A 22,891-nucleotide genomic window follows, 5' to 3' on the forward strand; every position below is an offset into this window, starting at 1 on the left:
CCGCGGGGTAGGGGTGAATCCTGCCCTGGGTATAAATCGGAGTTTGGCGCACCCTCCTCGCCATAAGTTCCGCGGCCAGGAACAGCTTCGGTTGAGCTCCGCGTGATTCATTGGGCTCCGGTAAAATCCCGCCGGCAGGGACCTCAGATTTGGTCGTGCATGCCCGAACTCTCTCTCCGCCCCTATATAGCACGACCACATTTCCCCCTCTCGTCCCCTTGAGCCAAGCACAAGACATCCCGACGCCATAGCCTTAACCGTGAAATCACGCCGCCGCCGTCGACGCTGCTGCTGTCGATTCCTTGGCCGCGGCGGTGTGTACCGAGAGCACTGTAAGGTTCCACCGCAGGTGTAGGAACCGACTCCGGGTCGGATTCTATTGCCAGTGGGCGGCAATTGCTCGTCATAGTTCATCGCCACCGTGGATCCGCACCGCGCCGTGGCCGACCTACCCTTCGCCTCATACACCCTTGGTAAGCACTTGAACCAGTTCGTCTCATCATTGCGCACGAATTAGACCCATCCGCGCTCGGGTTGTTCCATCAGGGTGCCGGATCGACTGATTCCGGCTGTCCGCCGCCGTGTCTTGCGGGCGGCGCCACCGTGCTCGTCGGGCGGGTTGGGGGAGTGTGGGTGGACCGTTGGATCTGTGAACGATGGTTGGGATTAGATCGCCTAGAAAACTGTTCGACCGATTGATTCGTGCCGTAGGATCGTATCGAATGGCTCAGAGTAGCACAAGATTCATAAAATCTGTACCCTTGTTTCCTAATCGGATGGCCAGTACTCGCCCTTACCCCTTCAGCCGATGAATTTTGCGTAAGAACCCCTGCCTTTTCATTTATTCAACCCGCCATCCACCGCGGGGTAGATCTGTGTCTTGGGACTTTTCGCGCATTAACCCCTGGACTTTCCTATAATTGAGGCCCAGTCCAGAGAATTTAGAAAAAGGAATTAGAAAATGATTTTTATGCAAAAATAAATGCTAGAATTTGTTTAATTCATAGAAAATGCATATTTAGTCCAAATTAATTCATTCCAATTCCTATAATCTTATAAAATCGTTGTTTATCATTTTGTGTCACTGTTTTGACATGAAAGACATATTAAAATTGATATGATAATTAATCTTGTACAAAACACCTAGAATATCTGGAAATTCATAACTTTCCCATTTTAATTCCGAATTGACTCATCCTAGTTGTGTTGATCTCGTATAAATATCTACTATGCAATAACAACATTTATTTTTCCATGTCACATTCTTTTATAATTAGATCTGTATGTAACTTATGTTGATTAGTCTCGTTAAACCACTTATCATTATAATCTACTAGAAAATAATCTATGATCAATTTATAAAATGGAGATAATTATTTATAGAATGACCTCTCATATGGTTTATACTAATTAAATTATAATATAGTTTAATACCTTAATCACACAGATCTTTTATAAAATCATAACTCCTTAATCGTAACTCCGATCTTAGTAGTGCTCGATCCCACGATCTCGTAGCAACATGTAGATTATTAATATGCAGTTTGTACTTATGTTTGGTGTGATGTTAATTTTGTCTATACCATGTTTGCTTGTATTGCTACGACTAGCGCGAGGACACGTGTCATCTGAAAAGCAAGTTTTACCTGGAATCTCAAATCCCAGGCAAGTTGTGCCCTTGATCACTTCTTTTTACCTACTCATGTTCTGATTAATCATAATGATCTGCATAGGTTAATTTTGATGGGACCCAATAGGTCACCCTAGTTTGTTCCTCCTGAATACCTTGTTTACCCCTGAATCACTTGGGTAGTTCTGCTACTGCTTTATATGGTTTTGGGTTAATATTTCATTACATCTATGTTCCAATTATGTGGTTATTCTATTTATGTTCATGACAAGATCATTAAATGTTAATTGGAACATAGAGCTTAACTTGAGAAACACGTGCCACCACAAGGGTTTATGGACGCCCTTGGCTTACTAATTAGGAAAGCTAGTGGAGGACTACCTTACCCGAAAGGGGCAAGGGCAGTAGGGGAGTGGTCAGTGTAGGGAGGCCCTCGGGAGGATTTTGCTGCGATGGCGGTCCTGCAAGGGATTCCTGCATTGGAGCTTCCTATAAACTGTAGCGGGTTTTCTGAAGCTAGTGGAACTTTGTAAAGGCCTCGTAGTGTTACCCTGCCTCGCCTCCTCGGTAGAGGTGTATGGGAAGTCGCGATCCCTTGGCAGATGGGTAACATGACTTGTGGGTAAAGGGTACCACCTCTGCAGAGTGTAAAACTGGTATACTAGCCGAGCTCACGGTCATGAGCAGCTCAGGACTCTCTGATGATTAAATTATGGAACTTAAATTCAATTTGTCATATGCATTGCATTGCAGGTGATGTTGTTACTTTGTTCTACTACTTAATTGGGTTGGTATTTACTTATACTTAGTAACTGCTAATAAAATTTTGACCAACTTTAAAAGCAATGCTCAGCTCTAACCATCCTCTTTGGTAAGCCTTACACTTCACGTGAGCTCCCACCTTTGGCGAGTTCATGCACATTATTCCCCACAACTTGTTGAGCGATGAACGTATGTGAGCTCACTCTTGCTGTCTCACACCCCCCCACAGGTCAAGAACAGGTACCACAGGATGAGGCGCATGGAGGATGCTGTGATGAGTTCGTGAGAGGTCTAGGTCGTCGTCTCCTAGTCAACTTTGGGTTGCTGGACCGTTGTCTCCATATAATGTAATTATTTATTTATTTTGTACAAAACTCCGATTATATAGTAAAGATGTGACATTCGATCATGTGCCATGATTCATCATATGTGTGAGACTTGGTCCCAGCACACCTGGTGATTATGTTCGCGCCCGGGCTTTGGACCCCTAAAACCCGGGTGTGACAAAAGCGGAATATTGGTCCCATTGCACCAACACAACAAAGTTCTGAAAACAATATGGAACCTGTTCTGATGCCCACTGGTCCTACAACACCACCAGAATCAGGCCTCAATCCAGGTTCTGTAGCTGCCTCGCTGATCTAACATTGACTGAACCGCCAGTGTCGCGCATGAAGGGTAGGAAGTCTGCCAGTGGGGCTAAATGTGCTAAAAATAGTGTGGAACCTGCTAATCCATACAACACATACAGTGGGGGTCAGGGCATAAGAGAGTGCCAAACCTGCCATGTTAGGGGGCACTATAGCACAACATGCCCTCAGAACCCAAACAGAAGCAGAGCGGCTGAGAACAAGGACAAAAAGAGAAGTGCCAAAACTGTAGGTTGGACTCCAAGAAAAAGAGGTCACCCAACAATAAAAAAAGGACTACATGAGAATCAAGACGAGGCGTAGAGTGAGGGGGATGAGACACAGCAATCTGGGTGCACTATGGCCGTGGAGGAGTCAGCAGCACACGCGGTGATTGCAAGAATTAGGAGGGCGACAACTTGTCATGTTAATTACCAGAACGAAAGTGATTAAGAATGACTATGAATCTGACTGAATCTCCAATGTAATATTTCAATTTTATCTTATTTTATAACTCTGTGTAAGTTAAACTCAATATTGACTGTGTGACTGTTCTGAAAACACTGGACACACATGACCAACCAATTGCAACATCGTAGTTGCGCTGGTTGCAACTGTATGTATACACTGGATAATACATGAATCTGATTTATCTGTTTACGTCTAGACATATAATTAAAATCTATCTTGTTTTATTATCATATAACAGTTGCTACTACTCATAAACAGGTTTGCAAAGTTTGCCATCATGCTGGTTACACACATAGAAATAAAAGGACTGTGTGTATTATGTTTTCACCTTATATTTTATCACCAGTCTTCAAGTTCTTGTTTCATTGATTTAACTTCACTTTTATATGAACAAGAATCTTATGATGTGTATGTGCTCACTCTTATTAGTATGGTACACGTTCTTTCTGTCAAAGGTTACTTAGTATAACTAACCATCCTTTCTATTGACAGAAACTTAAAAACAAACTACTCTCACAAAACTTGTAGGGTTGTCATCAATCACCAAAAAGGGGGAGATTGAAAGCATCTAGGCCCCTGGTTGGTTTTAGTGATTAATGACAACGTAATGTTATATGTGACTAACGTGTGTTTTGCAGAGACAAATGGTAAGTTAGGTCGCATGACAGGTAGAAGTACTACAACGGTGAAAACAATCCCGGAGATAAGAACTCGAAGCGACGGCTAAAATGACGAAACAAAAGGTGAAGGTCTACGGAGTCCGAGTGTCAAGGAGATGTGGACACTCGCGATTTAGTTAGGTCTTTTATTCTCTTTTAGCCGTACTATAAAGAGGGGTTGTCGATGAGTAGTTTGACCAAGAGATTTCTAGTGTAGTGTTAGTGCACAATCACACTCACATACAGTGCTAGGTGTCACTCTAGAACTCACTCACAAGTTAAAACGAAAACCGATTTGAAAATCAGCTGAAAAACAAGAGTTAGGGTTTCTGGCCCTGGGGCACCGGACTGTCCGGTGCACCCTCTGCCAGGTGGGGCCAGCCTGGTCCGGGGAAGAAGCCTTCCCTTCGCAGAAACCCGAGAGCGCCTGTTTCGGAAAGGAATTTTAGTGGCGCACCGGACAGTGCACCGGACTGTCCGGTGTGCACCGGACAGTGACTATTCACTCCGGTGTGCCATGAGTCCAACGGCTAGCTGTCAGAACTAGCCGTTGGAAACGACGGTTGGCGCACCGGTGGCGCACCAGACTGTCCGGTGCGCCATTGCGCAGTGAGATGCCTGTAACGGCTAGTTGGTGGGTGAGGGCTATTTGTACCCCTTCCACCCACCATATTCAATGTCTTGCACTCCACATTTATTCCAGCACATTGCTAGAGCATTGCAAGCACCAAAAGCCTAGTGAGGAGATTAGAGAATCTTAATCCGCGTTTGTTCCTCATTAGCGCTAGCGAGAGCCACCTAGAGCACACACCACTTGCATTAGGCTTCTCTTGGTCAAGCGAAAGTCTACGACTTGTTACTCTTGGTGATCGGCATCACCTAGACGGCTTGGTGGCGTTGGGAGCTCGATGATCACCGTGAAGATCTTGTTGGTGACCTGACTCAAGTTTGTAAGCGGTCTCGAGGGATCCACCACGCCGGAGTGGCAAAGGATAATCTCGTAGTGAGCACTTGGATCTTGCGAGGACCAAGGGGGAGCGATACCCTTGCGCGGGTGCTCCAACGAGGACTAGTGGAGAGTGCCGACTCTTCGATACCTCGGGAAAAAATTGGAGGAGTGTTCTAAACCTTGCTTTACATTCCGCACTTAATTCAAGCACTTTACATTGTGTATTTGTTTAGCAAGTATTTGAAGTATTGTCTTAGCATTGTTGCATTTCTAGTATTATATTCTTAGTGCTAGTTGTTGGGGTGAAGTTGGGCTCTTGCTTAGCTCTTGCTTAGGTTTTAATTAGTGTTGATTTTTAGAAAAGCCCAATTCACCCCCCCTCTTGGGCATCGTGATCCTTTCAATTGGTATCAGAGCCTTGTTGCTCTTAGATTAGCTTAACCGCTAAGAGTTACGATGTCCGGTGGGGATGGACCTCCTCCCATTTTTGATGGTGACGATTTTCCTTATTGGAAAATTCGTATGGAAGCATATTTAGAGGCTATAGACATTGGTGTCTATAAAGCCGCCACACAAGGTTTCCCCGAACCTAGAGATCCCACAAATCTTGTAGGTGATGAGTGCAATTATGAGAAATGGAATGCTAAGGCCAAAAACACCCTTTTTAGAGGCCTTTGCAAAGATGTGTTCAATAGAGTAAGAAATCATAAAAATGCTCATGATTTGTGGATGGACATTTGTGCTCTACACGAAGGAACTAGAAGTGAGCGTGAGGAGAGATATCACATAGCCATGAGAAAGTTAAATTCTTTTGAAATGCTTGCTAATGAAAATGCAAATGCTATGTACTCACGTCTCAATATTCTTGTAGAGGAAGTTAATGGATTGGGGCTTACTCAAATCTCACAACCGGATGTTGTGAGTAAGATTCTCAGTGTCCTCCCAATAGACAAATATGGACACATTGTCACTGTGCTACATCAAATGGGTCTTTCAGTTACCACACCTACACAAATTTTGGGAAAGATCAATGCCCATGAGATGTACATGCACATCAACGACAAAGAAGAATCATCTTCCAAAAGAAAGGATTTGGCTCTCAAAGCAAATCATGAAAGAAAAGGAAAAGCAAAAATACAAGTTGAGGAAGAATCCTCAAGTGATGATGACCTTGATGCAAACATTGCCTTGATGGTAAGGAAGACCACCAAGATGTTGAAGAAGCTAAATAGAGAAGGCATCAAATTTGATTCAAGAAAGAAGAAATTCTTTTCCAACAAAAGAAAGCCCATTTCTATGATGGACTGCTACAACTGTGGTGAGCTCGGTCAACTTGCTCATCAATGTAACAAGCCCAAGAAGAATAAGTTCAAGGGCAAGAAAGAAGATGACAGCGATGATGAAAAGAAGGAAAAGAAATTCTTCAAGAGGAAGGATGGGAAGCAAAAGAGGTTCCACAAGAAGAATGGAAAGGCATATATTGTTGGTGACTGGCTCACCGACATTGAATCATCAAGTGGATCTTCTTCAAGTGAAGAAGAGAATGATGAAAAAGTTGCCGCCATCGCCGGGGACTTCTCTTCACCACCACCATCGCCATCATCGACTTCTCACCTATGCCTCATGGCTAGGGGTGAACGGAAGGTACAAAATGATATTAATATTGCTGATGATAGTGATAGTGATAGTGATAGTGATGAGGAATTTGCTTCACCTTCATATGATGAGCTAGCTGACTTGCTTAAAGAATATACTCAAATCATTAGAAAGTCAAAAGCTAAATGTGATAGGTTGAAAAATGAAAATGAATCTCTAAATGCCAAATATGACATAGTTATAAAGGCTAGTGACGAAATAAAAGAAGAAAATAAAACTATGTCATCAACTGTAAATGAGCTCACAAACTCCCTAAAAGATGCTAAGGAAAAATGTGACAAATTAAATGAAGCTAATAGGGAGTTGCAAAATAGACTAGTAAAGATCAAGGAAGAATATACTCAAATTAAATTTGATCATGACAATCTTCTTGTTGAAAATGAACTTTTATCTTGCAAAACACATGAGGCCATTAACCCTGTTGTTAAGATTGATGTAGCAACCTCATGTGATGATTTGAGTCAAGAAGAGCAAACTAGTCTACATGCTGAATTGACTGAAAAAGTTGAAGTCCTGACTTTAGACAACCAAAAATTGAAGAATTACTTGACTGATGCAACTACTAGAGGAAAGGTTGCTATTGAGAACAATGATTTCAACAATGAGTTGGCAGTGGATAATCAAAGGCTTAAAAATGAGGTCATGAAACTAAAAAGTGAAAATGAACATCTTGCAACAAGTGTGCAAAAGTTCAACAAGGGTCAATACCTCCAAAATGAGCTGCTTATGAACACTGTCATGAAAAACAACAAGAGTGGTATTGGATACAATGCTTTTGTGCAAAAGAAAGCTACCACTCAATACAAGCCAAAGCAGACTCACAGGCCTATCAAATGCTTTGAGTGTGGAAATGAAGGTCATTTTGCCCACAACTGCAAAGCCAAACCACCAACTCCCTTGCCTAAGCACTCAAGACCATTTGCTTTCAATGCTCATTATGTTCTAAGAAAGGTTGCAAATGGAAAGGTCAAAGTAACATTCCTAGGTCCACCAAACAAGAGTAGACCTAGACAAATCTGGGTTGCAAAGTCCTTGATTGAGAGAGTCACTGGTCCTATGCAATATAGGGCCCTCAAAACTCAAGCTTGAATTGTCTGTGGATGTAGGTGAACTACAAGACCGGTGGGAGCCATTGGGTTATTGACAGTGGATGCACACAACCTATGACAGGCAACCCACAGATGTTCACCTCACTGGATGAGAATGTTGATGGTCAAGATAAAATCACATTTGGAGACAATTCAAAAGGAAAAGTGCAAGGACTTGGCAAGGTGGCAATCTCAAATGATTTATCAATATCAAATGTTCTCTTAGTTGCACCTTTAAGCTTCAATTTATTATCAGTGGCTCAACTATGTGATCTTGGACTTCAATGCTTATTCACTCCAACAGAGGTTATTGTAACAAAGATGGATGATGAATCAATGGTGTTCAAAGGATTTAGGTACAACAACCTCTACTTAGTGGATTTCACTTCAGAAGATGTAGACTTAAGAACTTGCCTCGTCACCAAAGCTTCTCTTGGATGGCTTTGGCATAGGAGGCTTGCACATGTTGGGATGAGCACACTCAAGAAGGTATTAAAGAAAGATATGGTTAGAGGATTAAAGGATGTGGTGTTTGAAAAAGACAAGCCATGCAGTGCATGTCAAGCTGGAAAACAAGTTGCTAATACACATCCTACTAAAGCTTTCATGTCAACATCAAGGCCACTAGAACTACTTCATATGGATTTATTTGGACCTACAAATTATGTAAGTGCCGGTGGCAACCTCTACTGTCTAGTGATTGTTGATGACTTCTCAAGATACACTTGGGTGTTCTTTCTCCATGACAAATCTGAAGTTGCATCTATATTCAAGAAGTTTGCCAAGAAAGCACAAAATGAATTTGATTGCAAGATCAAGAAGATTAGAAGTGACAATGGCAAAGAAATTGACAACACCAACATTCATGAGTACTGTGATGAAATTGGGATCAAGCATGAAGTATCTGCCACATACACACCTCAACAAAATGGAGTTGTTGAAAGAAAAAATAGGACCTTGATCACTCTTGCAAGAACAATGATTGATGAGTATAACACACCAGAGAGGTTTTGGGTCGAAGCTATCAACACTGCTTGTTATGCATCAAACAGGCTATTTCCTCACCGGCTACTTGCGAAGACTCCCTATGAACTGCTAAATGGGAAAAGCCAGACGTCTCCTTCTTCCGGGTGTTTGGATGCAAATGCTACATCTATAAGAAACGCCATCACTTAGGGAAGTTTCAAAGACGTGATATTGGTTTTCTTTTGGGTTATTCATTAAAGTCCAAAGCATATCGAGTATTCAACCATGCCACTGGCGTGGTAGAAGAAACATATGATGTGGAATTTGATGAGACTAATGGCTCCCAAGGAGCACTTGAAAATCTTGATGATGTAGGTGATGAGCCACTTAGGGAAGCAATGAAGAACATGCCTATTGGAGCTATCAAACCAAAAGAAGATGAAGAAGAGGTGCAAATCATTGACAGGCCTTCTTCATCAAATGTACCACAAGATGATGAAAAAGATGAGAGGCATGCGAATGAAGATACATTTGTCTCTCATGAACAAGCAAGGGTACAAGCCGAAGATGTTGATGCTCCAGGATCTTCTTCCCAAGTGGTTGACAGGAGAAACTCATCACTACTTCAAGCTCATCCTCAAAACCAAATCATCGGGAGTCCTTCACAAGGGGTTATTACTCGATCACATAGACATGCTTTTTTTATTGAACATCACTCCTTTGTTTCTTGTGTTGAGCCTACTTGTATAGATGAGGCGCTACAGGATCCAGACTGGGTGAATGCCATGCATGAAGAACTTAACAACTTCACCCGTAACGAAGTTTGGACCCTGGAGAAGCCCCCACAAGATGCAAGAATCATTGGAACAAAGTGGGTGTTCAGAAACAAACAAGATGATCAAGGTGTGATTGTAAGGAACAAGGCAAGACTCGTTGCAAAGGGTTTCTCTCAAGTTGAAGGCTTAGATTTTGGGGAGTCCTTTGCACCGGTTGCTCGACTGGAAGCCATCCGTATCCTACTTGCATATGCATCATGCTATGATATAAAACTTTATCAAATGGATGTAAAAAGTGCATTTTTAAATGGCTTCATAAATGAACTTGTATATGTTGAGCAACCACCTGGATTTGAAGACCCTAGATATCCTAACCATGCTTACAGGTTGTCCAAGGCGCTATATGGGCTAAAGCCGGATCCAAGGGCTTGGTATGAGCGCCTTCGCGACTTCCTCATCGAAAAGGGCTTCAAGATCGGGACCGTCGACACAACTCTCTTCACAAAGAAACATAACAGTGATATTTTCATTTGTCAAGTATATGTTGATGATATAATCTTTGGCTCGACAAATGACTATCATTGCAAGGAATTTGGTGAGTTGATGTCGAAGGAGTTCGAGATGTCAATGATTGGTGAGCTAACGTACTTCCTCGGCTTTCAAGTCAAGCAAATGAAAGATGGTAACTTTCTTTCACAAGAGAAGTATACCAAAGACTTGTTGAAAAGGTTCAACATGGAGAAGTGCAAACCAATCAAGACCCCCATGCCTACAAATGGACATCTCGACTTAGATGAGGGAGGTAACCCGGTTAATCAAACTCTCTACCGTTCTATGATTGGTAGTTTATTATACCTTACTGCATCTAGGCCCGATATCATGTTTAGTGTCTGCATGTATGCTAGATTTCAATCTAATCCTAAGAAAGCTCATCTTCGCGCTGTTAAGAGAATTCTTAGGTATCTCAGGCACACCACAAGCGTTGGTCTGTGGTATCCCAAAGGAGCTACTTTTGATTTAATTGGCTATTCCGATTCGGATTATGCCGGTTGCAAAATTGATAGGAAAAGTACTTCTGGGGGATGCCATCTGCTTGGTAGATCACTAGTATCATGGACATCCAAAAAGCAAAATAGTGTTGTCTTGTCAACTGCCAAAGCGGAATACATTGCCGCAGGTGATTGTTGCACACAAATTTTATATATGAAACAAACTCTTCTAGACTATGGCGTAGTTCTAGAAAAGGTACCTTTGTTGTGTGATAATGAGAGTGCTGTTAAAATTGCTAATAATCCTGTACAACACTCTCACACCAAGCACATTGATATCCGTCATCACTTCCTTAGAGATCATGTTGCTAAAGGAGGTATCATTTTAGAAGGAGTGAGGTCGGAAGATCAATTAGCGGATATTTTCACTAAGCCTCTTGATAAGACCCGCTTTTGCATGTTGAGGAATGAACTAAATATTCTTGATCTCAGAAATTTAATGTAAAATGTCAAATGGTGTTGTCAAGCTTGCATTGCATGTTTAAATTTCTTGTATTGCATCTAGGGCTTGTCTAACCTAGTTGAGATAACCGCCAACAAAGCGAGTGAAAAAGCTTAACTCGGGTCAAACTTGACAAGTCTTAGTTTTAAGCTTTTAGCACTTAAATTCTTACTTGTTATGCAATTGTTGGTTCTTGAAATATGCATGAGGTACTGCACTTAGGGGGAGTATTCAACACTCAAATCACTCATGAAAACCCCTAGTGCAAGCCAAAATGCAAATTTCACCATTTGCCTATTTTCTCTAAAAATTATCTATCCTATGGCAAAATATTTTGAAAAGTATATGAGGGTGCCAATACGTGTCCCAACAAGTGTTATTTTGTGTGATTATAAGTTGGGATTTGGTTTGGTTGGAAACTAGATAGAAAAATTCAAAATTTTCCAATCTTCCCTCTGTCTGGGCTCACCGGACAGTCCGGTGTGCACCGGACACTGCACTGTGCAATGTCCGGTGCACCGGCAGCCGCGCGCTAAAATACCTTTCTCCTGTGCGCTGTCCGGTGGTTCACCGGACAGCTGCTATGCGCTGTCCGGTGTGCACCGGACAGGCACTGTAGACTGTCCGGTGCGCCCATATCGCGTTTTAAAAAACGGCCTCCAGCCCGAGACCGAGCCAGAGGCTCTTTTCACCTCTGTGCTCTCTGTTCTCTGGGAATTGCTCCCCCTCACCGGCAACCACCTCCTCCTCTCCGGCGATCTGTTCTCCGGCCGTGCTCCGGCGATCCTCCATCAATCCCCGTGCTCGTGCTTCCCTGGTGTGTACTCTTGTCTTCTCCTCTCTCTTCTCTCTGCACATTCACCCAGTGAAGCTTCCCCTTTTTCCTCCCTTTGCGCAAAATTCAAATCTCTGTAAATTCCTGTGAATCCAAGTTGTGCTATGTGTGTCTCTGCGTGTCTTGAGCATTCCTGCAGGTTCTTAGCTCCTTCGGGAGGGTTTTCACACCTCAAACAGCCATTTCCCCGAAACCCTAAACCACCGCCCTCCACGTGTTCGGTGAAATGGCCAAACCAGCCAAAAATGCTCCAATTGAACCCAAATTTTTCAGGCACCTTCACAACACTTCCAGTAACACATTTGCCAAATTTCACGCCAATCCGAGATTACAGGCTTCAATTTCACTCAATTCCCCGTTTTGAGCGATCGTTTTCGAGTCGTGTGCACAAATCTCTTTTTCTTCGCCTAAATTCAAACCAGGCACACACTTCACTCATATTCACCTATATAAACCTATTCGTGAAGTATCGGCTCAATTCCATGTCGTTTCGTGCCTCAATTCCAATTCCAAACCTCCTATGACACTGTTTATCGTTCAAACGTCGTTTTCACGTCGTTTGACCTCTCGATCGTTTCATCTCGTGTTTTATGTGCCATATTTCTCTGTATGTATTTATTCACATTTCATATACTTATGACTATGTGACTAATACGTGCTCACCTCTTCTGTCATTTCAGTGACCTTGATTGCCCGTGTGCCGTCTCCTGTCCTGCCTGGATCGTCACCTCTCGTGTGAGCTTTCCAGGTAGTCATCTCATCCTCTGCTATTCTATCGGATATTATCGAACTGTGCTTAGTCACACTCTCTCATTTGCAGTCATTAGTTCAGGATGTCGCGCACGAAGAATGTGTCGGCGCCAGGGGGAGGCGATGATGAGGATCCTCGTCGCCCCTTCAGGCAGGTCAAGGGCAAGACATTTTACTTGGAGCAGCAGGAAAGCCGCAAGAAGCGGCGTACGGACAGAGCAGCCCGTGCAGCAGCAGCAGCAGCAGCCGCTGCGCAGGCCGAGCTTGGAGATCAGTCGCAGACTCCGTCAGATCAGATTGCATACCGTGTTCGTCGTCTCGCCTCCCGGCCTCGCTCCTCCACTCACACCACTACTTCCACTCCACCACCCACTCTGCCTACTCCCGTCACCCCTGTTGCGCCATCCACCACCACAGCCATACCCGCTACCTCCACTACGCCAGCTTCCACTGCTCCTCCTCCCGCTCCCGCTTCAGCTCCTCCTATCCCTCCACCTCGATTCCGGGAGCGCGATGAGACTGAGGTACGACCACTTGCCGCGGATCCCAGACTCTTTGACCTTCAGCGTGCTACAGCGGCACGAGTACGTAGGTTCAGATACGTACCCGTAGAGTCTTGGTTACCAGCTCAGAGGGACCCTGCAACAGTTGACCTATTCAGCACTCGTATTCAGGAGTCCTTTTTCAGAGCTCAGATGTCTGCACAGATAGCTCTGCGAGTGCACCGTCTCTTGGACCTTCCAGCTTTTCTACTCGCCGCCGGTGCTGACTCTGAGGCGCACCTCACATATCTGCCTGGCCTTCTGACCCTTTTGACTACCAGCGGCAGGTATGTTGAGGAGTGGGTCCGAGTCTTCTACGCATCTGTATGGATAGACCCGGATCATCACTGGACGAGGTTTCGTTTTGAGCGAGAGGATGTTACCATTACTGCCACTCAGATTCGTCAGCTCTTTGGATTTCCCGAGTCGACGACTCGACTTCAGCCTCTGCTATGGCACCTCTGACCCTCCTCGTCGCCCTCACGGCAGTGTGGCTCCGGGTACAGCTCACGTCGCGGCTCTGTTCCGCCCGCCCTTCTCAGATGGGTCGCGACGTTCACCGGCAGATTTTACTACAGCAGCCAAGTACTTATTTGAGCTTATCAGACGGACTCTTCTGCCGAGGATGGGATACAGGGAGGCTACCACACATATTCAGCTCTGGCTCCTTGGTGCCCTGGTCTCTCACTCTGAGTTTGACGTCGTGGATTTCCTTATTTGTGAGATCGAGGACACCGTTTTGGATGGGATTCGTGCTCGTCGACAGTTGCCATATGCTCACTACTTGTGTCACATCTTTGCGCAGCTGATTCGGCCTCCACAGTTTCAGGGCACGCTTGAGGCCTCACGCCTTGTCTTTGGATCCTACGGTCCTGCGCCTGAGGCTCCTGTGCCAGCTTCTGCTCCTATTTTTGACTCTCAGGCCGAGGATGCAGCTCTTCGTTAGTTCGACACAGCAGTTGATGATGATGATGATGATTTTGGGGTTCCTCCTCCGCCTCCGGCTCCGATGCCTCCACGCTCACATGATCATGAGGCTGGGAGTTCTAGTACTTCCCCTGCTGCCCCTCCGGCTATTGACCCTGCCCTTGCTTCGATTCTATAGTCTCTCACTCAGCAGCAGGCTCACCTGGCAGCCGAGCAGACCCGGTTATCCGAGAGGATGCTCTCGATGTTCCAGACCATTCAGGACAGACAGGATTTGCTTCAGCAGCAGCTACTCCAGGATCGGGCTGAGAGCAGGGCATTCATGGCTCTTATGCTTCAGCAGTCTGGTCTCTGAGTTCCTCCGGTTCAGTCTGCTCCACCTCCTCCGCTTCACGCCCCTGTTGTGCCAGCGATTCAGTCTGGACCCCCTGTTCCTACTATTGGTCCTTCTCCGCTCCGGCCGGTCACTCTGGCGTTCACGTCACCGGTTCTCAGCTCTGTCTGCCCTCAGCCGCCAGTGCCACCAGCATCTGCTGTTACCACTACTGCTGTGGCAGTATCTGTGACCACTTCTGTTCCGGCAGCTCCTGCAGCGTGGCCTTAGTCCGAGTTAGTACCAGCTCCAGCTTCTACAGCAGATCCTGGATCCGAGACTGACTCTGACCCCCCGCCGGCGTTCGCTCTGCTGCCTCGACCGCGACCGGATGCGCCCCCGCCGCCTCCTCCCGCTTCAGATGTTTAGGTTCGGGTACCCTTTTGGTGTTTGACGCCAAAGGGGGAGAGATATGAGTTGTGAGAGCTAGGGGGAGTTAGAGAGTTAGTAGAGAGTAATTTTGATGTAATATATGTGCTTGCTACTCTCTGTACTAGCTTGATGTTTTTGGCTCACAAACTCGATATATACTCTCGTTGCTTATGATTGACTGTGTGTATTATGTTTTCACCTTATATTTTATCACCAGTTTTCCAGTTCTTGTTTCATTGATTTAACTTCACTTTTATATGAACAAGAATCTTATGATGTGTATGTGCTCACTCTTATTAGTATGGTACCCGTTCTTTCTGTCAAAGGTTACTGAGTATAACTAACCATCCTTTCTATTGACAGAAACTTAAAAATAAACTACTCTCACAAAACTTGTAGGGTTGTCATCAATCACCAAAAAGGGGGAGATTGAAAGCATCTAGGCCCCTGGTTGGTTTTAGTGATTAATGACAACGTAATGTTATATGTGACTAACGTGTGTTTTGCAGAGACAAATGGTAAGTTAGATCGCATGACAGATAGAAGTACTACAACGGTGAAAACAATCCCGGAGATAAGAACTCGAAGCGACGGCTAAAACGACGAAACAAAAGGTGAAGGTCTACGGAGTCCGAGTGTCAAGGAGATGTGGACACTCGCGATTTAGTTAGGTCTTTTATTCTCTTTTAGCCGTACTATAAAGAGGGGTTGTCGATGAGTAGTTTGACCAAGAGATTTCTAGTGTAGTGTTAGTGCACAATCACACTCACATACAGTGCTAGGTGTCACTCTAGAACTCACTCACAAGTTAGAACGAAAACCGATTTGAAAATCAGCTGAAAAACAAGAGTTAGGGTTTCTGGCCCTGGGGCACCGGACTGTCCGGTGTGCACCGGACTGTCCGGTGCACCCTCTGCCAGGTGGGGCCAGCCTGGTCCGGGGAAGAAGCCTTCCCTTCGCAGAAACCCGAGAGCGCTTGCTTCGGAAAGGAATTTTAGTGGCGCACCGGACAGTGCACCGAACTGTCCGGTGTGCACCGGACAGTGACTGTTCACTGTCCGGTGTGCCATGAGTCCAACGGCTAGCTGTCAGAACTAGCCGTTGGAAACGACCGTTGGCGCACCGGTGGTGCACCGGACTGTCCGGTGCGCCATTGCGCAGTGAGATGCCTGTAACGGCTAGTTGGTGGGTGAGGGCTATTTATACCCTTCCACCACCATATTCAATGTCTTGCACTCCACATTTATTCCAGCACATTGCTAGAGCATTGCAAGCACCAAAAGCCTAGTGAGGAGATTAGAGAATCTTAATCCGCGTTTGTTCCTCATTAGCGCTAGCGAGAGCCACCTAGAGCACACACCACTTGCATTAGGCTTCTCTTGGTCAAGCGAAAGTCTACGGCTTGTTACTCTTGGTGATCGGCACCACCTAGACGGCTTGGTGGCGTTGGGAGCTCGGTGATCACCGTGAAGATCTTGTTGGTGACCCGACTCAAGTTTGTAAGCGGTCTCGAGGGATCCACCGCGCCGGAGTGGCAAAGGATCATCTCGTAGTGAGCACTTGGTTCTTGCGAGGACCAAGGGGGAGCGATACCCTTGCGCGGGTGCTCCAACGAGGACTAGTGGAGAGTGCCGACTCTTCGATACCTCGGGAAAAAAATGGAGGAGTCTTCTAAACCTTGCTTTACATTCCGTACTTAATTCAAGCACTTTACATTGTGTATTTGTTTAGCAAGTATTTGAAGTATTGTCTTAGCATTGTTGCATTTCTAGTATTATATTCTTAGTGCTAGTTGTTGGGGTGAAGTTGGGCTCTTGCTTAGCTCTTGCTTAGGTTTTAATTAGTGTTGATTTTTAGAAAAGCCCAATTCACCCCCCTCTTGGGCATCGTGATCCTTTCAACTACGATTACGATTTCAGTTGCAACTGTAACATATACGCTGGTTGCAACTGCGAGCGGACCCCGCCTCGTCCGTGTGGCTCCTGCCTCACATGGAAGGGCTCCACCTCGCCAGTGGGTACAGAACACCAACATATACACTGGTTGCAACTGCAAACCATACACTGTTTGCAACTACGATTATAATCCAGTTAGAACTCTAAAACATACACTGGTTGCAACTGCAATGACTGGGATTTTTTAAACAATATTGGAAACAGCAGTTTAGAGTACGATAACAACTAGATGAATAGACCAGTTGCAAATGGAACCAGTGCGCTGGTTGCAACCTAAACAACATTACTGGAGTGTGCTTCCAACAATACTGGTATACAGAACCAAAACACAACATTAAAAGTTTCTGGCTACTGCATAACACAACTGATTGTTTTTGCATGAATCTAATTGTTCGACTGACTACTATCCCATTCAATTGGCACCGGACGACCACCAATTCTAAACTTATCCAGCGATCCAGGAATTTCAGCTTGGTTCAAAGGGTGGAAGATCTGGTAATGCAACAACTCACATATGTATATCGGGCCCTTGAACTGCAATGGCATAAAAAATAATGGTCAGTGACTATATTATGATGCACATATAGAAAACACGCAAAAAAGCACCAAAACAGATAGAAAATCAGTTGACAGCATGGCTCATCGGATTGATTTCCTTGGTAATTTTGTCCCCGTCATAATATTCCATGTACTTCCATACAAAAAAAAGACAATCGCTTTGACCTGCTTGCTTTGGCACATCAATAAAAGGCCGCCTCCACTTGCTAACTCTGGGTAACTTGAGGTTGGAAACTTTCTGGAAGGTTGCATCAATGATTGGGATTTTGGCAAAGACAGCCTTGTGCCGTTCTTCCTGATTAGAACAATTCAGGAAGTATTCGTTCGAGTCCAGCACATCAATACGCTTATGGATAAAATTGAAGCAATATACAAAATAGTGAGCACCATCTTTGATAGGGACAAAAACCTGGTGCAAGGAAGGAGTAGAAAACTAATTACGAAAAAATGGAAAACATATATGAAAAATAAGTTGCAAGAAAAAAGTATAGACAGTTGCAAAGTATGTGTCCTGGTGATTGCAGCTGCAGATGATGGAAAGTTAAAAATTGTAGGTATGAAAAAGTGGGTTGGGGAAAAGGTTTGCTAACCAATTTTGCTCTTGACAAATCATAGTTTTCGCACTCAGACATCAGATGATTTCATACATATATGAAGTCTTTTGTCTCAGATTTATCAGCGTTGAGTACTGCTTCACACGTTGAGACATTGAACTGTATGTGTTTTCTAGTTTGGAGAATAAAGAAAAAAGAGAAATGATAAATGATTAAATTAGTTTAAACACAAAAAAGCAAGACAGTATACAAAAAAATACATGGTTTTGGAGAAGAAACTTACATAAAAACTAGTGGTCAGAAACACTTTGTATCCACAAGAATCGACCTTGTGCACAATAGCATCATGTTGCATGCAGTGCACGAAAAAGTCTATGATTCCTGACTCACCAAGGGTGTCATTAGAAAAAGAGGTTAAAATTTCCTCGCCAGTGAGTCCAACAAGAAGGCCAAACTCTAACAAAATTCTCCTGCAACAACAAAAAAAAGAAAAAATGGATGGATTAGTGAGAATAACAGGAGGATGTGCAACTGCTGGTGTGCTGTGATTGCAACTGCTGGTCTAGTGTGATTGCAAAGTACTGAATAACTATGAGAAATTCTGTTAAACAAATATGATTGCAAACTGCTGGTGTGGTATAATTGCAACTAGTGTGTTGTGATTGCAAGTACTATATAACTCTGGGAAATTCTGTTAAATAAAAATGATTGCAACTTCTGGTATGGTGTGATTGCAACCACGCATTAGGTGAGATTGCTACTGCTATATATAAGTAACTAACTGTTCAAGAAAAATGATTGCAACTTGGTTCGAATTGCAAAATAAAAAGTAAATAGCAGTTGCAACTTGGGAAAACAAAAAAACCTTTTTAGCTCAGGATCAGAGGCGATCTTCCGCCTAAGTGCAACAGCCTTGGCCAGGGGTATCTCAGGTCGATTACGAGGGATTTTGAACGGGGATATGTACTCCCTAGGCTTCTTCAGCACTCTATCACCTAGGCGCTTGAATATCATCCTTTGAAACTCGCTGAAATCAGCCTGGCCTACTGAGACTTCGTCTTGAGAAAGTCGGATTGGTTGGGTCAAATTGTTGATATCATCATCAGACTCCACAGGGAACTGGATATCATCAAATGATGAGCTGGATCCTGCCTGGCCATCAATGCTCTTCTCCAAACTGTCAATCTCAGCTTTGGCCTCCTGACGAAGCATGTTCAACCTATCCTCGTACTGTTGGCGCTACTGAGCATATTCTTTTGACATTTGTAACTGGAACATCTTCTTTACCTTGGCAGCGGGCACCAGCTTTTTCAAAGCTTTGATGTTGTCCTTCAACTATTTCTGGATTGCAACCTGTATCCTTTTCTCCTCCGCTTCAACCTTCTTCTCGGCATCAGCCTTCTTCTTCACAGCTTCTTCAGCTGCAGCCTTTCTCTTAATCTCAGCTTCTTCGGCCTCAGCCTTTCTCTTATTCTCAGCTTCTTCTGCCTTCTTCTTCTCGGCATCAGCCTCCTTCTTCATAGCTTCTTCAGCTGCAACCTTTCTCTTAATCTTAGCTTCTTCGGCCTCAACCTTTCTCTTATTCTCAACTTCTTCTGCCTTCTTCTTCTCGGCATCAGCCTTCTTCTCAGCTTCTTCAGCTGCAGCCTTTCTCTTAATCTCAGCTTCTTCTGCCTTCCTCTTATCAGCTTGTTCGGCTTCAGCCTTTCTCTTCTCAGCCTCCTCAGCTTCAGTATTCTTCTTCTCCATCTCAGCATTCTTCATCTCGATCTCAGCCTTCTTCTTCTTAGCCTCTGCCTTCTGTGTGTTGGCAACTTGAATGGCCCTATCGCTCCTCCTTGAGTAAATTATATGATCCTGGTGCAGTTGAGTAGAATAGCCAAATTAACATATTTGTATTATGCAAGTGAATCATTTATATTATAAAAAAAGACACGAATTGCATGAAAATACCTTGGCAGTAGGATGCTGCATCCCAATGTCCCTGCTCAGAGGCTCCTCTTCTGTCTCAAGTGCTCCCTGTTCAGAATATATGATTAATTGCAAATTGGCAGAGGCTATGATTACTACAGTGGGTGGGGGTCGATTGCAACTAGGGTCTGCTTTCTCTTGGGAATCAGAGGATCTTACCACAGGCCGTTGATCATTGCCAGGGGGGTTTGAGGAAGCCTTCCTCTTGCGAACAGTAAGTCGTGGTGCACGAGTCTGCTGGCTATTGGGAGGGGACTGGAATTGTAGAAAAAGGAAAAAAGCATAATATTAATCATAAAAAGGAGTTGATGGTAATAAAAAAAACACAATAAACTAACCTCGCCATCAATGCTGGCAGAGTGCTGTGGGGAATCAGTAAACACTTGGGAATCTATCATTTGCAAGATATCATCAACACTTCGGAATGCCCCACGTAAATCAGAAGGTGCTTGCAGAGGGAAGAATAAAAAATATAAATAAAAAATGGGAATAATCAAGATGAAAGAAAACATTTTTTAAGCATGGAAGACATAGGTAGGCTTACTTCTATTCAAATTTCCCTCTTGCAGATCAATGTCATGACCACACGATGGGGTTCTCATAAAATCTCTGCTGTCATCAAGATCTCCACCACTGCGATCCAACTGGATTTCTTCACTATCACCTCCTCCAGATTGGTCTTCCGGTACATTTGAAGTAGTTCCTGATCCTGCATACAAATTTTAAAAAGTGATTGAAAGCACCGAGTGATGTGTATGGGCAAAATTGCAACTTATATGGTGGGTGGTTGCAACAATAATATTATATTGTATGCAACAAAAAATACCTGCTCCTGCTCTAGTGTCAATTGCAACGGGACTCCGTATAATTTCTTCACTATCACCTCCTCCAGATTGGTCCTCCGGTGCAATTGAAGTAGTTCCTGATCCTGCATACAAATTTAAAAATGATTGAAAACACAGATTGATGTGTGTGGTCAAATTGCAACTTGTATGGTGGGTGCTTGCAACAATAATATTATGCTATATGCAACAAAAAATACCTGCTCCTGCTCTAGTGTCATTGTTCACCTTCCTCCTACGCTCTTTGGCAGCTCACTTCTCAGCGATAGCGTCAGCGATAAGCTTCTGAATGCCAATGTAGCACTCGTGGTGAGCTTTTGCCATAAGGTCACGGGATATTGTTGAATACTTGGCAGCCTTCTGTGCGTACGACTGGGTTTCACTAGTGCTGTCATCAAAAGCCTTCAAGATGTTCAGCGCATCTGACTTCCTACTCCTTCCAACTAAATCGATAATGCTCTGACCAAAAGAAGATCTGAAGCTAGGGTACTGGTAAAAGACTGGGGGTTGGATATTGAAGGAAGCATGACCGCCAGGATCATGGGATGTGCCAAGCACATCAGCAGATGTGCCAGTAGCAGTGGGTGCTGCTGCTACTGGGGCAGATGCTGCTGCTCCTGGGTTAGGTGCTGCTGTTGGGTTAGGGTCTGCTACTGGGGCAGGTGCTGGTACTGGAGCATGTAATATTGCTAGAGCACCGATGGGGACGTCGTAGCACGTGTCAGCGATACTTCTTAGCTAAAAGTAAAAAACAATGATAAAATGATAAATGAATAACAAATTGCAACTCTTGCGGATTAGCATTTGCAACAGTTAAACACAATATGGTTGCAACTTACCCTGAGGTGTCCAAACTCGGTGGTGCCAGGAGGAACATCTCCCCTGAGATCCTTATTTGCTATCGCATCAATCGTCTTCAAGTCCAAGAAAGCACATCGAGGGATCGAAAAGGGACTTGTGTCAAATCCATGCTACAGGTTGTCGACGTAAAGCACCTGCATGTTTTTAACATTAGGTAAAATACACATGGATATTTTAGTTTCAATTCAGATAATGAAAAAAAAGTAAATCGAATTGGCACAGGTGCAATAAGCTAGTTGCAATAGAAAATACTAAAATTATTGATACTTTGTGTACAACATAAATTACAAAATACATGTGAATGTGTGAACTAAGCTATCATAAAAAAATAAAAAAAGTAAATCAAATTGCAACTTGTAACATATGACAGTTGTAACAGTAAACATAAAACAATTACTACTTGTGTAATTGGAAGAGTAAGTTGCAAGGGCAAAAATTAAATGTGTGTTGAGCTTACAACTACGAAGATCCCGCATCCACTGATGGGTGCGTTGATGCCTTTCTCCGCAAAATCCTTTTTATAAAGACGAGCAGCTATGCTGAGCCTGTCGACTACCGCTTTGCACCAGTTCTTGTTGGCCATGTTCTGGATGTCCTGAGTATACTTTACATCATCAATCCTGATGCGAGTGTCAGTGTTGGAGAATAACAGACACTGAAATGCAGCCATGAAAAAGGCTCTCAGGCCCAACTCCCCAGTGAGAATCCTCTTCTGCAGTCGATCAATGATAACAGATAGATTGATACCAGATATGTGTCTATAAGAGTTGCCACAAATTTTCTCTCCCAGCTCGTCCCGCAAGGCACGCACATCTACATCAGACATGGGGGGCGGGTCACGGCCAACGTTTGGTAACTGCAAAACACACCAAACACTGTGCTCAGTGATTGGAATCTCTTTTCCACCACCAATCTCTAATTTCATCGTCTCCGGGTTAAGCTTCCGCATCAGCCAACTGAGCAATTTTCTGGACAATAAGTGCGGCTTGAATCTCAGCAGGCCACCAAACCCCTTGGCAACTACTTCAGCTTTAAATTCATCGGAGAGAGCATTCACAAGCTTTATGAACTTCCCAGGTGAGCATCGTATAGCTCGCGTCTTAGTTTTACCCTTATTCTCATCGCCACCATCAATAACAACATTGTCGTCGCCAGAACCATCGTCGGCAGGAGCAAACTCTGGGTCTTGTTCATCATCACTTTCTTCATCTTGAATAGGAGACAAGGGGACTTTCAACCTTAACCTCTTCCTCCTTTCCTTCAATTCATTTTTA

The sequence above is a fragment of the Zea mays genome, chromosome 7 (assembly GCF_902167145.1).
Source record: "Zea mays cultivar B73 chromosome 7, Zm-B73-REFERENCE-NAM-5.0, whole genome shotgun sequence".
NCBI classification, from domain to species: domain Eukaryota; kingdom Viridiplantae; phylum Streptophyta; class Magnoliopsida; order Poales; family Poaceae; genus Zea; species Zea mays.